This window comes from Papaver somniferum, chromosome 7, assembly GCF_003573695.1.
Source record: "Papaver somniferum cultivar HN1 chromosome 7, ASM357369v1, whole genome shotgun sequence".
NCBI classification, from domain to species: domain Eukaryota; kingdom Viridiplantae; phylum Streptophyta; class Magnoliopsida; order Ranunculales; family Papaveraceae; genus Papaver; species Papaver somniferum.
In genome coordinates this window covers 266858695-266875583 of record NC_039364.1, presented here as the reverse complement: position 1 = coordinate 266875583, position 16889 = coordinate 266858695, and the positions used below count along the sequence as shown (strand labels likewise).

At 38.4% G+C, this 16889-nt stretch overlaps 1 long non-coding RNA gene across 6 annotated transcripts; it reads left to right on the top strand.

Moving 5' to 3' along the window:
* Window positions 1-5451: 5451 nt before the first annotated feature.
* On the top strand, window positions 5452-15556 carry LOC113300363. 6 transcript variants are annotated; one of them, XR_003335754.1, is made up of 9 exons: window positions 5452-5793; window positions 6100-6203; window positions 6748-7017; window positions 7422-7749; window positions 7865-8205; window positions 8372-11977; window positions 12162-12842; window positions 14278-14547; window positions 15312-15556. It is a non-coding gene; the product is annotated as an uncharacterized LOC113300363 (long non-coding RNA). The 6 variants fall into 6 exon arrangements; XR_003335752.1 differs by having other exon boundaries at window positions 6100-6111; window positions 8372-12842; XR_003335749.1 differs by having other exon boundaries at window positions 8372-12842.
* Window positions 15557-16889: the final 1333 nt, after the last annotated feature.

Below are 16889 nucleotides of genomic sequence, written 5' to 3'. Positions count from 1 at the left end.
CTCCCATTTACACCATATCACTCTCAATCAGAAGTCAAAACCGTCGCTCACTTCCTGTGGGAATTCATCTGCTCACATTTCCCTCTTCCTCTTGTTCCCTTCCCGTCTTCAAAACCCACCAAAACCCAACTCAAACCCTCACCCCCACAGATCCCAAATCCCATTTCCTTGGAGAGTTAGACTTCCTAAACCCCCAAAAGCTTTCAAACTGAAAGCAGATGATGAATTCCCAGTAGATGATGTTGGCGCAATGCGGAAGTGTGATGGGATTTATGGAAATGATTTGAGAAATGGGTATAGGAAAAGAGGTTGGTTAATTGAAAATTATTGGTTTAAGAAAAGTGAGGCTTTGATTAATATGAAAATGAAAATGTTACAAGAGGTTTGTGTAGCAACTTTGGCTTCCACTAGTTGTTTACAAAGAGGCACTTTGGCTCTTACTCTAACTCTAGCTCTCACTCTACTACTTGGTTACTCACTTGAGTTTTTGATTGTTGTTGGATGATCAAAATGAACCCATTGATTGCCTATTTATAGGATCAATGGAACACTCTAGAAATAAAACATTCTAGAGAACACTTGATCAATCTAAGATTAGTCTAGAGATTGAATATTCTAGACCATGACCAAAGGACCTAGAGACATGGAATATTCTAGAGTCTACAATTGAATTTCTAACTAAAATAGAGAAGAGTCTAGATATCTCTAGACTGGGCCCAATCAATGGAGATAAGCCCATGGGTGTTTTACTAATCTAGACCATCACAAATTATCTAATATCTTTAACACCCCCTCTTAATTTGTGATGTTAAGCTTTTCTCTAAAATGGTTGAACTTATCCGCCGTGACTGCTTTTGTGAATATGTCCGCATTTTGTTCTTGTGTTGGACAAAATTGGAGCTCAATTTCCTTGTTTTCTTCCATCCCTCTGATGAAGTGGTGTCGTAGCTCTATATGCTTCGTTCGTCCGTGGAAGACTGGATTTTTTGTCATAGCAATTGTAGACATATTGTCACAGTAGATAGTCGTCGGCTGATTTTGCCTTTGTTGTATGTCGGCCATTAATCTTCTCAACCATACTGCTTCACATGCTGCACTTGTTGATGCTATGTACTCTGCTTCGGCTGACGATAGTGCCACCGTACTTTGTTTTTTGGAACTCCAAGAGATAACTTTTGTTCCCATACAGAAAACATAGCATGATGTGCTCTTTCGGTCTTCAATAGAACCTGCCCAATCGCTATCTGTGAAGCCAATTAAATCATTATCTTTTTCTCTTGTATACTTGATGCCAAAATTCTTTGTTCCCTTGATATATCGAAGAATTCTTTTTGCGGCGGCGTAGTGTAACTTGCTTGGCTCGCTCATAAACCGAGAAACAATGCTGGTTGCATTGACGATGTCTGGCCTTGTATTTGTTAAGTAGATCAGTGAGCCGACTAGACTTCTGAATAAGGTTGGATCTACTTTTGGCGCTCCATCATTTTTTATCAACTTCTCATTAGTACCCATTGGAGTTGAAATTGGTTTGCAATCCATCATGTTGAACCTTTTCAGTAAGTCTTCCGCATATTTTTCTTGAGAAATGAATATTTCTTCTGGAAATTGTTTTACTTGAATCCCAAGAAAATATCGCATAAGTCCTAAGTCTGTCATCTCATATTCTTTCATCATCTCCTTCTTAAATTTTCTGCCATCTCTTGTTTTGCTGGCGTAAATTAAATCATCAACGTAGAGACAGACAATTAGGAAATCCGTACCTTGTTTTTATGTAGAGGGATGGCTCACTTGGACTTTTCTGAAATCCATTATCTCGGAAATACTTGTCGATTTTGCTGTTCCATGCACGCGGTGCTTGCTTCAGGCCATATAGTGCTTTCGTAGACGATAAACCATTTTTTCTTTTCCTTTTCGGACATATCCTTGTGGTTGTTCAACGTACACCTCTTCTTCAAGTTCTCCGTTCAGGAACGCTGACTTTACGTCCAATTGGTGGACTTTCATTTTGAGTTGAGCTGCCAAGGCTAACACCATCGGATTGTTTCCATGCGAGCGACTGGGGCGAATGTCTCGTTGTAGTCGATTCCTGGTTGCTGGGAATATCCTTTTGCAACTAGCCTTGCCTTGTGCTTCTGAATCGAACCATCTTCGTTGTATTTTGTCTTGTAGACCCATTTCAGACCAATTATTTCTTTGTCAATTGGATGATTAACAAGCTCCCATGTCTTATTTTTCTCGATTACTCGCATTTCTTCGTCCATGGCGTCTCTCCATTTTTCTTCTTTTGCCGCTTCCTCATATCTTTGAGGCTCTAGAGCTATAAATGCACAATTAGATATTTCATAAATATCTCTTAGGGAACGCACCTTTCTAGGTGGGGCACTTGCTTCCGATGAACTTGGACTTTGTTGTGTTGGACTAGGAGACCTCGGGCTTGCTGGTGGAGTGTTTTCTTCTTGGTGTGACAGATCTGGCTCTTCTTCGATGAGTAGTGGAGACTCGTGGTTATCTGGTTCATCATTCCAATCCCAAGCTTTGAATTCATCAAAGATAACATCTCTTGATATTACCAGTTCCTTTGTATCTGGATTTAGAAGTCTATAGGCTTTAGACTCCTCGCTATATCCGATGAATATAAGCTTTTCTCCTTTTTCATCGAACTTTTCTATGTTGGGATGGAATATGTGAGTATGCTACACAACCAAAAATTCTGAAAGAAGTTACCTCGGCTTTTTCTTATGCCATCCCTCGTATGGAGTTTTATTGTGAACCGCTTTTGTTGGCGAGCGATTAAGGATGTACCGCTGTGTTGACTGCTTCCGCCCAGTAGGTGTTGGGTAGCTTCCTTGCTTTTAGCATACTGCGAGCCATTTCCACGATCGTACGATTTTTCCTTTCCGCGACGCTTTTGTTGTGGAGTGTATCGGACGGTGAGCTCCTTTTAATTCCATTTTCTTTGCAGTAGTTGATAAACTCTTTTGAAGTAAATTCTCCACCACGGTCTGTACGGAAAACTTTCAATTGATGGCCACTTTGCTTCTCTGCCAGCGCCTTGAATTCTAGGAATTTAGTGAATGCCTCGGACTTTTGCTCAAGAATGTACACCCACATCATCCTGGTATAATCGTCCACGAATAAGAGAAAATATCTTCTGTTGTTGAGTGAAGTTGTTCTTGTCGGACCGCATATATCAGCGTGCACCAATTCGAGGGGCCTTCTTGCTCTCCACGATGTCTTCGTAAATGGAAGTCTATGAAACTTCCCTAGAATACAACCTTCACATACTTTATCTCCACCGTCGATATTGGGAAGACCAATTACCATGCCTTTTGATTTTAGAACCTTTAAGGATCTGTAGTTTAGATGCCCGTATCTCAAATGCCATAGCTTTCCTTCGTCAATATGGTTGGTACTCATTGCACAATTTTCAATTGATGACATAGATAGGGGAAAGACAAAATTTCCTGACATTTTTACTTTTGCCACCAATTGATTATTAATTTTATCATAAATTGTGCATTCTCCGTCTTCGAAATGTAGTGAGTACCCTTTTCTTATAAGTTGTCCAACACTTAATAAATTTTGAGCTAGGCCAGGAACATAAAGAACATCAGATATGTATCGAGTTTTACCTGACCTTGTACGTACGGATATGACTCCTCTTCCTTCAACATTCTGGAACTTTCCATCTCCAAGTTTGACTGGCGGAATCTCTTGTTCCTCCAATTTTACGAAATATTCTTTGTTTCCTGTCATATGGCTGCTGCATCCGCTGTCGACGTACCATATACCTTGCGATTCTTGTTGCGAGGTGAGGCAGGAATAGAATACTTGATTCTGAGAATTGTTTTTCTCGGAATAGTTTGCTTCATTAAGCCAACAATCTTTCTCCATGTGATTTAATTTATCACACTTGGTGCACTTATACTTGCAATCTTCAGTTGCATGTCCAAACTTTTTGCAAACATTGCATCGGAGATTTGAGGAGTTATTTTTTCCGTACCTTTGATTGTTGTTTCTATAACCTCCTTTTCCTTTTCCACGTCCGCGGTAGAAATTTCTGGGTCCTTGATTTGACGTCGACCCTTTCTCGTACTGCGAGTTGGATGACGATCCCCCTCTGGAGCTTTCTTTTTTGGCTTCTATATTTTTCTTCTCACTGAAATTTATTTTTGATTGAAATGCCTGCTCCAATGGTTGCTCCGCGAACCTATTTATTCTTTTCTCGTGCGCCTCGAGTGAACCCATTAATTCATGTACCGAGAGAGTCGATAAATTTTTTGATTCTTCAATGGCAGCGACGATATGATCAAATTTGAATGGTAAGCTTCTTAATATCTTTTCTACCACTCTTTTATTTTCAATGGTATCTCCATAACTACTGATTTGATTTACTATGCCAGTAACTCTTGAGAAGAAGTTCTGGATAGTTTCATTTTCTTTCATAAGTAAATTATCAAAATCTCGCCATAAATTTTGTAGTTTAATGGAGATTACCTTTTCTGATCCTTGGAATGCTACTTTGAGAATATTCCAGGCCTCCTGTGAAGTTTTTGCCACCGAAATTCGAGGAAAAATAGCTTTGCTTACGCCCTGTTGTAGAAACAGTAATGCTTTAGCATCTTTCTTCTTATTTTCCTTATACTCCTTTTTCTCTGCGTCCGTCCATGACGACAGAGTTTCTGCCGACTCTGGTACTTTATAACCTTCTTCTATAAAATCCCATAGGTCTTGTGAAATGAATAGTGTCTTCATTTGTAGACTCCAATAATCGTAACTCTCACCATCAAAAATTGGAATTAGACTTTGGGCATAGTTTAAACCTTGAATATTTTGGTTAATTGCCATGAGTAGAGTTTTAGGATTACTGGGTTAGGTTTGCTCTGATACCAAATTTGTTGGCGCAATGCGGAAGTGTGATGGGATTTATGGAAATGATTTGAGAAATGGGTATAGGAAAAGAGGTTGGTTAATTGAAAATTATTGGTTTAAGAAAAGTGAGGCTTTGATTAATATGAAAATGAAAATGTTACAAGAGGTTTGTGTAGCAACTTTGGCTTCCACTAGTTGTTTACAAAGAGGCACTTTGGCTCTTACTCTAACTCTAGCTCTCACTCTACTACTTGGTTACTCACTTGAGTTTTTGATTGTTGTTGGATGATCAAAATGAACCCATTGATTGCCTATTTATAGGATCAATGGAACACTCTAGAAATAAAACATTCTAGAGAACACTTGATCAATCTAAGATTAGTCTAGAGATTGAATATTCTAGACCATGACCAAGGGACCTAGAGACATTGAATATTCTAGAGTCTACAATTGAATTTCTAACTAAAATAGAGAAGAGTCTAGATATCTCTAGACTGGGCCCAATCAATGGAGATAAGCCCATGGGTGTTTTACTAATCTAGACCATCACAAATTATCTAATATCTTTAACAGATGAAACATTCTCTGAGAATTTTGGTCCAATAGATAAAGAAACTGAAGACGAACCACGTGCAAGTAACTGGGTTGTAAGAAATTGGGCACCTTGGGAAGAGATTCTCTTGCCTGAAGCTGATTTTGCTAGAAGAATTTCAAATGAAGGTGAAGAAGTAGCATTCACATCGCATGGAACAATTGAAGTTTATCGAATGTTAAAACAAAAACAAGATTGGAATAATTTGAGATTAGAGGAAAGTGGGTTTACTGAGGATGAGTATTTAGCTAAACAATTTGAGATTAGAGGTGAGAATTTAGAGCCTTTGGAAACTGATTGCTGATAGGCAGCTTTTGGAGATATTCTAGGTATGCCCTGCCCAGTTATCTACTACCCTTCTTCTTGTTACTTTTGGTTTTCTGCTGATTTGGGGTTTCTTTATTTGGTTCTACTTGTTTGATTATGAAGTTTCTCAACCAAAGATTTCACCCTTTTTAGTGTAGTGGAGTATGATTAAATTCTGCCGACACCCTGAATATAATAGATTTTATTTACAATTTGAAAAAGATGAGTTTTGAGGTTGAAATTGTATATCAGAAGTAGAATGGTTTTTTCCCTTTTCTTGCATTGATTGCAGAAATCAGTCAAAGTTGTTATATGCATGTTTGGTGCAGGCAGGACAGTGTGTAAGTACTTGCCACCTTATCAACTACTTTGTCTCAAAGCTCGAACATTTTGATAGAAGAATAGCAGAAAATAGTTCTAGCTAGGGTATAAGGTATGACTCTTATAAACCACTTCTTCCACCTTAGGGAACCACAGTTTCTAAAGACTTATTACAATGTTTTATTGGAATTATAAAATGACCACCTGACATTTGAAGGGCCTTCATGTGGAATTCTTTATTCCATTCGTCATGATCAAACACGTAGTTTTACATTGAGAGTGAGTGACCATATGCTTATGTAGTCCCCATCTCTAGCTAAGCATGAGGTAGTAACCATTTTTAGCAGTTGTCATGCACTCATGCATAAGCTGACAACAAGGAAAAGTTCTTGCTCGCGAGAATTGTCAAATTTTTATATTAGGACACGGGGCGATATATTTTAGTGCACCCATTAACGCCTTGTTAAGACCTGACTAACTAAATATGATTGAATCTTCTTCTTCTAGGCAACCAGGTCTGAGTCCCTATCCCTAGTCTGAGTGTTAGTAGTTTCATGGTGCTCTAGGTTGTTGTGACATTGAACCCTTGCATGCTAGACATCATGGGTGCATCATGAGGTATCTCCTCTGCTGAAACTGTTAGCCCATCAATTTAGGTGGATCATACACTTGGGGAAGGTCCTGCACTGAGTGGCCGGTGAGAAGGAAACTACTAGCTGACTGAAAAAATGTAAAGCTGAAGATGGTTTGGCTGGTTAAGCAGAAGAAAACAAAGATGAATAAACTTCACAAAACCAAAAGACTTTTTCCTAGCACTAAGGATGTTCGTTTCAGTACTTTGTTAAGAGGGTGTAACAGATTGGAGCACTATAGATGTCGCCCAATAATCGCCACGTTTGAAAGTTTACTTGAAGGATCTACTTAAGGTACATATACTGCGCATGTGCATTACGTAATATTTTAGGGTCTTAAATCTGTTAAGTTCCTTTACTTATTATTTGATATGGTTGCTCTTAGATCATCTAATGTGCACCTAGGTTTCTTCTTAACATATTAATGAACATACTCATTGAATTACGAGTTGCAACTCGCAACTTTAAAGCAATGGCTGTGATTTAGCACACAAGAACAACTGATGTTATGAGTAAACTGCAGCTCCTGTTTCACATTGCAATGATATTTTAAGAATTCATATTCAGCTAATTAGGACTTAGGCTAGCAGTTAATTCATGTCAAGTTTGTTGCTGCATGATTTTGCTATTTGGTTAATATTGCTGTTAATTGCTCGGACTTTAGATTAATAAGTTAATTTGCCTTGTTGCGCTTGTAGGATTGCATACTCTCGGTGATACCCATTTTAGTGGCTTTCAGTACGGTACTCCTGTGAAGTATCCGAGCTTGTGGCGTTGAGGTGCTGGATTTGATGTGGGGAAGCAGATTTAGGAGTATGAATTCCTTAAGTTCCTCCAGAAGGAAGAACCTTGCTAGACAATCAAGAACTGATAGTTCAGCAGATAACCGAGAAGGTCTGAGAAATAGTCGAAGTGGGGATTTTTCCTCTGATGTTGAGATTGTGCAATCTCATGGCAGCAATCTCTGCAGAAGCGCAAGAGTTAAGGAAGCAGGACAGCGGAGGCTGTGAGTCTTATTGACCCAATGTGAGATGCATTTTTTTCTTGTCCTTTTATAATTACGTTACTGGCTGTTAGTCATGCTTTTGTGCTAGTTATAGTTCTTTCAGCTCAGCATACATGATTTTGTTTGTGATTTCAGGATGGACTTCCGGTTCAGTTTGAAGATCTCTTCCTTACCTGTTCAGGGAAGGTTGATTCTTGACCATCATATCATGATAGGAGCCGTATCTGGCCTGTTGGTTACAGATATAGTTGGCATGATAAGGTAACCGGATCTCTTTTTATACTGGATCGGCGGAAGCTCTGGACCAATCTTCAAGGTCAGACTATGCCTTGCCTCTGCAATCAGTCATACCTGATGCATCAAATAGTCCTACTGAGACAAATTGAATTCTTGGTCAGTCCGAAGCTGAAATCTAAGTAGAAAGTGAATTTGTCATTTTGTCAGAAGCTAGTGATTTCGAGGACGCCAACATTCAGGTGCTTCTTTCCGATCCTTGTCCACCTGAGCAAGATCTTTTATTATGTTTTGCACTCAGAACCATTTAGTGAATCTTACTATGTTACAAAAGATATTTTGACACCACAAGCCAATTGCTTAGTCCAAAAATCTGGTGGAGTCTTCTCTAATAAATTGGGGTTACAGGATGAAGTTGTTGGATTTTTTGCTGAAGGAAGGTCATCATCTTCAGTGTTGGGTAAGGTCTCTGCGATGTTTGTTGGTGTATAAAAGTAAGTCAAACAAGACTCTGGCAAACACATTCACAGGAATCAAGTAAACAGCTAAAATTTAGACAAAAATCAATGAAATGTGGATTCCCAGGGTGGTAATCTTTTAAGAATTCTTGCAGTGTTCAGTTCTATCGTACCCATGAGTCAGATGGTAATCTGTTACAGATGCCAAGGACAGGAATGGTATTGGTTCCCTGTCCTCTTTTTAGGTTGCCTCAATAATAAATGACCGTGTCTAAATAGAGAGTCTGCCTTAGCCAAATCCATGCAGCTAAGCACGTGTCACAACGAAACGGAGAAAACTAGGTTAACAAATTTATAGTTTGGGGGGTCTTTCTGTTTAAATAGTACTGCTGCATTTGGTACATTGGTTATTGAGTTTTAAAATGATTACAAGAGTGAATTTTCTTCCTAGGTATAAGTATTTTTTATGCATTTGATTGGAAGAAAAATGGATTTCATTTGTGGGATTTGAGTAGTAATTTATACACGGTGTCTGCACTAATAAGTTTTAGTGTACTATAAGCTACGGTTGCGACTCAGTGAAAACTTATTTTAGCAGAAAATGTTAATGTATTTACTGGATTCGTAATCGTAATGTTTCGAATATGGTTAGACAATTGTGGTGGCTAATTTAATCTCAACCTTTTTAACTTACAGCATCGGCTCTTTTTTAAGTTTGATATTCTTATTTCAAATATTTTTGGTAGAAGACTGTATACCTAAATTACTGTGTGTACTCAATTGCTATGTGAACTTGCCAACTTGGGTTGTGTACCGTGTGCTAAATTGTGCATCGATCTCGATTAATCTTGCTCATTTTCTGTGTACTTAAGTGTAGTGCGTTTTTACTATGGTTTATGCCTAATATCCTTGCCATCCCTTTTAGTTTATATTCAAGTAATACCAAATTGTATCACTCATCGGCTAAACTAGTGTTACTGTGCGTACTGCATGAGCAATGATGGCGTTTCCATGAGTGAGCTAATTTATTAACACTATTTGGTTATTTAGAGATGTTAAGTTTGAAATGATCATCTATGGTCTCAAGGTAAATAATGCCCTCAACTAAGTGTTAGTCTGTATTTAATTTCAAGTTAGCTAGTCCATGAATTATCGAGACACATATATATTCTTCTCTTAGGGTAGCTTTAGAGTTCAGAAGGAATGTTCCGTTAGACAGAAATGGGTAGATAAATTGGTACTGCTAAGTTAAGTACTAGATTATGAATTTGGACATCATTAGTGGTATTTGTGGATCGATAATGCTTGTATGAAAGTGAGCCAACTCGTCATTAGTGGGAAAGACTGTTGGACTTACAGCATACTGTCCTTTGCACTTACGTTAAAAATTCTGCATTAGCATGCTGCTGTGGTACCTCATCTCTATAAACTGTCTGTTTGTGGGAATTGTATTCGAGTTCTTTTAAATGTTTTAATAAGAAAATGTCTCCAAGTGTTGTTATTCATTTGCTTTTGCTGGTATCCAGTATTAAGAACTGGTGAACATTTTCTAGGGCCTTGTCGTGGCAACGACAAGTGATCTAATATTCTTTGCTTCCATCTGATTGTCATAATTTGTTGATAGGTGAAGCCTGTGATTTTGCTTTCTGGCTTGATGTGCTATTTTCTGGACTTGTACCTTGGAGATCTTAGATCTCATTTATTTTCATGTCTGCTAGTCTTGGTTACCTTGTGCGCTGACTTAGCATCTTGGCTGCATAAATTGCGCTTGTTGAACAACAAATAAAAATGATTGATGTAGACATGGCTATCCTTGTAGTTAGGGTAGTATTTCGGAAGAAAAGGCGGAGATCTCTGTTTTAGTACAAAGGAGTAGTAATAGTAATGGTTCCAAGCAGTAGCGTTCATATCTCACAGCGCCAAAGTAAGATAAGGGTGGTTCACTGGTACTTATTTGGTTTGCTTACAAATAGTTTAGAAGTGAGTGCTAAAATTTGTGCAAGATATTGAGAAAAGAGTATTGTTGTGTTTTTGGCCTCATCTTGAGATCATTGTTATGAAGCAGGAATTATAATATCTGTATCTGTAGCTGGTAGCTAATTCTAGTTGGTTGGATCAGCTAAGGACTACACATCTGGAACTACAGTAAGACAGAATTGCACATGGCCATAACCTGTCCAGTTCTGTATTTTATTTTCAATACTTAATTTAAACTTCAGTGATAAGATTTAATGGCATGACATTTGATTATTCTTGCTGTTGCGTGAGACTTGATTTTGCTCTAGCTAATTGGGTGCTGCGATATCTCATCTTTATGATACTGTTAGTGACGTCGCGAGTTGGGGATAGTTGTTGCTATGCAATTCATACTATCCGCTGTTAGATATAGTTGCTACTAGAGGTAGTTCATACTATCTAAATGAATGAGATGGACCGCGGTCGTGTTTAATCCCTTCGAGCCACGGAGCAGGGTACAGAGGCAGCCGCTTTGCGGTTCAGTACAATTCTGCAAGGTTGTTCATATCGTCGGAAAGGGGTTGGTTACTGCTTGGCAGTTCATACCATTTATTCGGAGATGATTGCAACCTTCGCAAGTACATATCGTTGGTTATAGGTAGTTTCAGTACTATCTCTTCATACTACATAGTAAAGAAATGATTGTTGCCTCTCCTAGATGATTATGAGGTAATTCATATCATCTGTCTCGACTTGTAAGTTAAGCAATGAGGGGATTCATATCATCTGAGAATAAAGGATGGTTGCTGTTTATGATGACAGTTCATACGGTCGATATGGAAATGATTACCAACTCTTTTGAGTAGTTCATATCATTTGAAAAAGATGTTCTGTTGAGCTTGAGTGTGTATTGTGAATTGCCAGGCCCAACTGGGGCTCCCACCTACGGGTGGCTACCCGGAAGACCATTGGCAACCGGCCAATGGTGGCTGGTACCCGACTAGTCCGGCAAGAGATATTTTATCCTCACAGTAAAACGATGGGAGTATATAAGCAATGTTTTCCTGCTTATAAAGCAGTCTGGGATAAATCAGTGAACATTTTCCTGGGAAAATCAAATTGGTCAGAGTCATTTGGAAATCTGGTTTCTCGAGTGGCGTTTCAGAGAATTGGAGCTTTCCAAGCGGGACGTAACCCGACCGGTTGGAAGCAAAAAAGTTCTGGTCCGCCGCACCAAATCTTATGATCTGTCTGGTCCCAGGCACATAAGCTTGAGATGATGTGCAAAGGAGTGGAGAAATGGTTGAACCAGGATAAATTTGGACTCGATATGTAATTTATGCAGGAAATTATTGAAGAGCTTCCTGGGTCCGATACATGTTCAGAATACGAGTTCTTAACTAGACAAAATGACTACTCCAACTTCATGCTAAAAGAAAGGGTATATTTCAAGGAATTCACTACGAAGAAGCTGCAGATGGTATATTTAAAAAATGTAAAAGGCTTAAGCTGTGTAAGACCTTGGATTCAGAAGACATTTTCCTAATGGCAAGCTATGGAGCTCAAAGGTATCAATACAGCTGGCTGGTGTGTTTTACAGGTATTTGTATTTCGGATCTCAAGTATCTAAGTGGCAGAGGCTGTACTATTTGGATGTATACCCTGTCTGCTAGGATTCTTTATCTTACCCCTCTTTCTGGTTTTGTTTTATACTTTTTCCTTATCATCTTCTTTTTTCCTTTTTATCTTCTTTTTTTGTTCTGTTTTTTGTTTTGTTTTTTCAGTTTTAAGGTGTATGAGCTACTTTGGCGTTTCAATGACGTCTTGGCCCTGAAGCAAACCTTATCTTTTGAGGAGCTCGAAGGAGATATAAATCCCTTGTTTCATGATTCATCTTTTATGGAGAAACTTGAGAAGGAAAATCTGGAGAATAGAGACCTCATTTTGCATCGTAGTCACGGTGTGGTTGGCCATAATGTAACCCCAAGCGATAAACCAAATTCTATAGTTTTACGGAATCTTTCACCAAAGCTCATCAAAGTGGATACAGCGTCTGAAAAAGAAGCTGTACAAGCTAAACTAGCTTCTCATACTTAATATAGGTGCACAGGGGTGGCTTTGACTAAGGTACATAGATCTTTGCTGAATTTACTGACAGACAAAAGTTGCTGCCCTTGTCGATCCCAACTTTGATGCTGGAGAGTCAAAATCGAGGGGAGGGAGAAGGAAAGACGCAGACACATTGTCAAGTTCAAGATAGTTGAAGATTGATATGCTCCCAGTTAATGAGTTAACTTGGCCTGAATTTGCCGGTAGATACATTCTGCTTATGTATGTAAAGCAACCTGGATTCTTCAGAAGTTTCATCTTGTGAGAATATAAAGGTGTTCCATTGCTTACAAGGTGATGGTGGGATGGTTCGCGACTCAATAGCTGGAGTGGGTGGAATTGAAGCAGATGGCCTGGTAAGTTTAGATCACAACTTTGTTCTTTGTCCAGATATCATTTAGGTTATTTCTTATGCTATTCCTGTTCAAATTTGAGTTTCTAAGTTTTGAGGTTATCTGGTAATAATAATATGGATATCTGATTGCCATACTTTGTCATCTTCTATTGATGAAGTTTGTCATCACTCTATGATGTTCAGGCTTCTTCTAACCGGTAAATGAGAGTGTTTTTTGCCTGGGCCTCCCCATAAACCCTTTTGGGCACGAAGTCAACTCAGCCCAAGGTATTGGTGGTCTGGACAATTATGAGCCTATTCTTGTAACCTAATTCAAAGAGAAAAGTAATGTGACTTATGTTTAAAACAACTAGTGATGCCAAAAGATTGTGTTTCAATGAGCTACACATTAGTAAATATGATTATGTGTATTGTCTGGCACCGCGGCTCTACTTCGCCACGCCTCCATAATTAAGGTTCCATCACCCCAGCCCATACAACATACAATCAGCCTTACCCTGTCAAATGACTTCCATCGGTATCCAATTGCTTTTTGGTTGCACATTATCAGTTATTCTCAAAGATTAAATCGATAATCAGAAGTCTCGACGAGTATTCTGTAGTTGGTTCCTTTTTCATTATGCAGTGTATCTACTGTCTAGTTTCCTTGAGATTACGTTTTCCGTATCTCAATAAGAGCCTAGTAGGGTGTACAATGGTAGTTCGTGAATTATTGTTTTGTCATAGTCAGGAATGTCTTACTTATTCATATCTCAAATCTAGAGTACGTACATAAAATGAAATATTTTTGGATTAGGATCAGATGCTTGGGGAGCTAACAGCTAGTCTAGCATGCAAAAGAACCGCGATAAATCAAAATATTTTGCTCTTCCACATGTATTTTTAAGACCATTGCCGGAATACCATAATCTGAAGCTGTGCTGCTAGGTGAGAACTAGAAAATTTAAATTGATGCAAGTCTGACGTTAGAATATTTTTTCATATTTCTTTTGATATATCAGCATCACATCTAGTTGCCTTGTTCATGTTCATGCCTTTTGCCTTGTCTCGTATATTTTGTTACTTTGTCGTTGTTAAAGGCAAAGTCAAGGAAGTAGTGTGTAGAAGATATAACTTAAAGTTACATAGCAGCTCGATGTGAGGGTAAATAATCCCACATATTGCTAAATGCAAGAGTCACTCTAAAAACCTTACAAGTAGGGCCTACAGTAGTAACCTCCATCGATGTCCAGGGAAGATACTGATTTGTCGCCGTATGGGCTATCAGAATCTTAATGTTGTATGGCCGTAGTACTATACTTGGCTCTTTTACTTGTCCTTTTGTTTATTTATTCCAGATTGTTTCTCCGCTTTAAGGGTTTCCTCCTCTAATAAAGTAATAATGATAGACAACTATTAGGGGAACACTAACTTATTCGATTCTCATCTACTTGCAGAGGCTGGGTCCCTGAAGAGAGAAAATGATATTTGGTCAATGGAATATATTGATGAAGTTGATGCCGCTGAAACAATTGTTACTGCAGCAATGCGATTCCAGAGTGGGCAAAAGTCTTGGAACCTGCAAGAAAGCTACCCACTAATGTTGAAACCAGGATTAGGAAATGTGTCTACGAGGCATTGGATAAAGGTCCACCCGAGTGGGTGAAAAAGATATTGCGACATTCTATTAGTAAGGAAGTATACAAGGTGCATCAGGGCCTACAAAGGTGCTTTTCTTTTCGAGTGTATATAGCGAATTTCTTTTCTTCAGAATTTTTTTTTCTTTAATAGTCTTCAGTTTTACTTCATTTTTGCGGAGTTGCAGAAAAGTTAAATGAAGTAACCTATTTAGTGTTTCAAATGTTGGAGAAAGAAAGAAAGAAATAGCTACGAGTTGGGATTCAAAGAATGAAATAAATAGTCCGTCTTTCATACCATGCTATAATGTATAGAAACCCATCTCTTCTCAGTTGGCAAAAGTAGTATATTTTAGTGGCAATGAGCTCCGTTTTGGCCTGGTTGCCGTTGTTTTTTAATTTTTATCTACATTTATCTTGTTTAGAGGATAGGCAGAAATCTGTTGTTTCGGGGTGACAAGTGTGGCTGACAAAGTTTCATAGAGGAAACCTGTGGTTGTAAAAAAGGAAAGGCGTGTCAAAACAATGTCTGGTATTGTCATGAAACAATGCCGTTGTGTATTGCCCCGTACCATTCTTGAACATTAGGCAAAAACATTCTGCAATTTACTCTAACAAGCTCACTAATCCCTAATGCTAATGATGATGACATTCTTGGATATCCTGCAATGGTATCTCGTGCATTGGATTTTAGAACCATTGATTTGAGGTTAGCAGTAGGCACTTACAGTGGATCTTAAGAAGTTTTTCTAGAGCAATCCTATTTTTTGTGAATGAAAAATTACTTGGCAGCAATGCTCCTCATAGTCTCGTGTAAACCAGAAATTCTAAGAATGAGTTCTTGCTTTTATCAGGTTTGGCACCACATACGCACTGCTTATGGAGACCGGCCAGATTTGATGCTTTTAGCTGAGCAATAATCTGGAGATTTTGGATCTCTGTATGAAAAAGAAGTGTGATTATTTTCCGTGGATCAATCTCTCAATGCAGTTGTACATCCATTTCCTGTGTTACCTTGTAAATTTACTTTATGGCAGATTCTTCCAAACAGGTGCTTGATCCTGTACAGAAAATTAAGGAGCATGCTAATCCCTAATGCTTAACTGCCGCACTAAAGAAGGAATCAATGAGTGGCAAGGAGATCCCTAAAGCTCATTGGGATGGTGGTGTCGGCAGACTCTGTGGCATCAACGAGTGATGAAACTGTGTGGTCTGAGCATCACACTTACTGCTTGATACCTTTCTATTCGAAACTGGTTATTGTCCACATAGGAATTTCAGCTTTCAACTTATACTCAGGTAGAGTTCCATAAGGATTCTGACTAGACTTCAACATTCTATCCTCAGTCCACCTTTTTCTCTTGCTCTTCCTCTAGATTTCACTCCTGATGGATAGTCTCAAGTTTATTTTTTTTATATGACAGTTCTAAGTTCAGCAAGATCTGCCTTGTTAAGTGGTTTATCTTCCATTGAAACGAAAAAATAATATAATTTTAAGGAAAAAAAAAATTAGGGTCGAGGAAGCGAATAACCTAGGATAGATAATCAAGATAATAATAATGTTATTGAATAATAATATATAATCTCTAATCAAAAGACCTTTATATAGGCTTACAAAGTTTGATAGAATAAGAAACCAACTTAAAAGAGTTGGAAGAAAGATGTACTTCATCACAGAAAGAGTCTACATCTCCTGAACTTCATCACAAGTAGAGTCTATAAAAGTTTATGTTTTAAGAAAAATCACATCAAGCTATATGAGAGTTGGGACACATTGTCCCAAATCACAATGGCGGTATGGCATGCCATCTTGGATGATGGATCCGAGAACCCACCCACCAACATAGGGGGCATGAAACTTTCCCTTTTGGGCATCTTCTTTAGAGTCACTTATTGCGCTCCCTGCAGTGAGGTTGACGCAATGTTTCAGCAATTGTAGTACTTCAACGTCTTCCATGTTAGGATCATAAAATCGTGCTAGGTAAGCGACTGCGTCACCATAAGAAGATCCATCCAACAAATACCCGCCAGCCTCATAAAATTTTTGTTAAAAACATAATTTGTGAAAACCCAATAAGTAAAGCCCAAATAATCATCTACACTAAGTAAAACCCAATACTAGAATCTTCTAGGCCTTCTTTACATCAAGTATTATCTAGAGAATTTTTTTCTCTAAAATTTTCGTGTAATATCTAAGTTGAGAGTGTAAAGAAGAGTCTAGATAGAACTGTCTAGAGAAGTAAGTAGTTGGTCATGAAGCCTATAAATAGGCATAGGATGGATTCATTTGGGATCATCCAACAACAATCAAAAACTCAAGTGAGTAAACAAGAGTTAGAGTGAGAGCTAGAGTTTAGAGTAAGAGCCAAAGTGCCTCTTTGTAAACAACTAGTGTAAGCCAAAGTTGCTACACAAGCCTCTTGTAATATTTT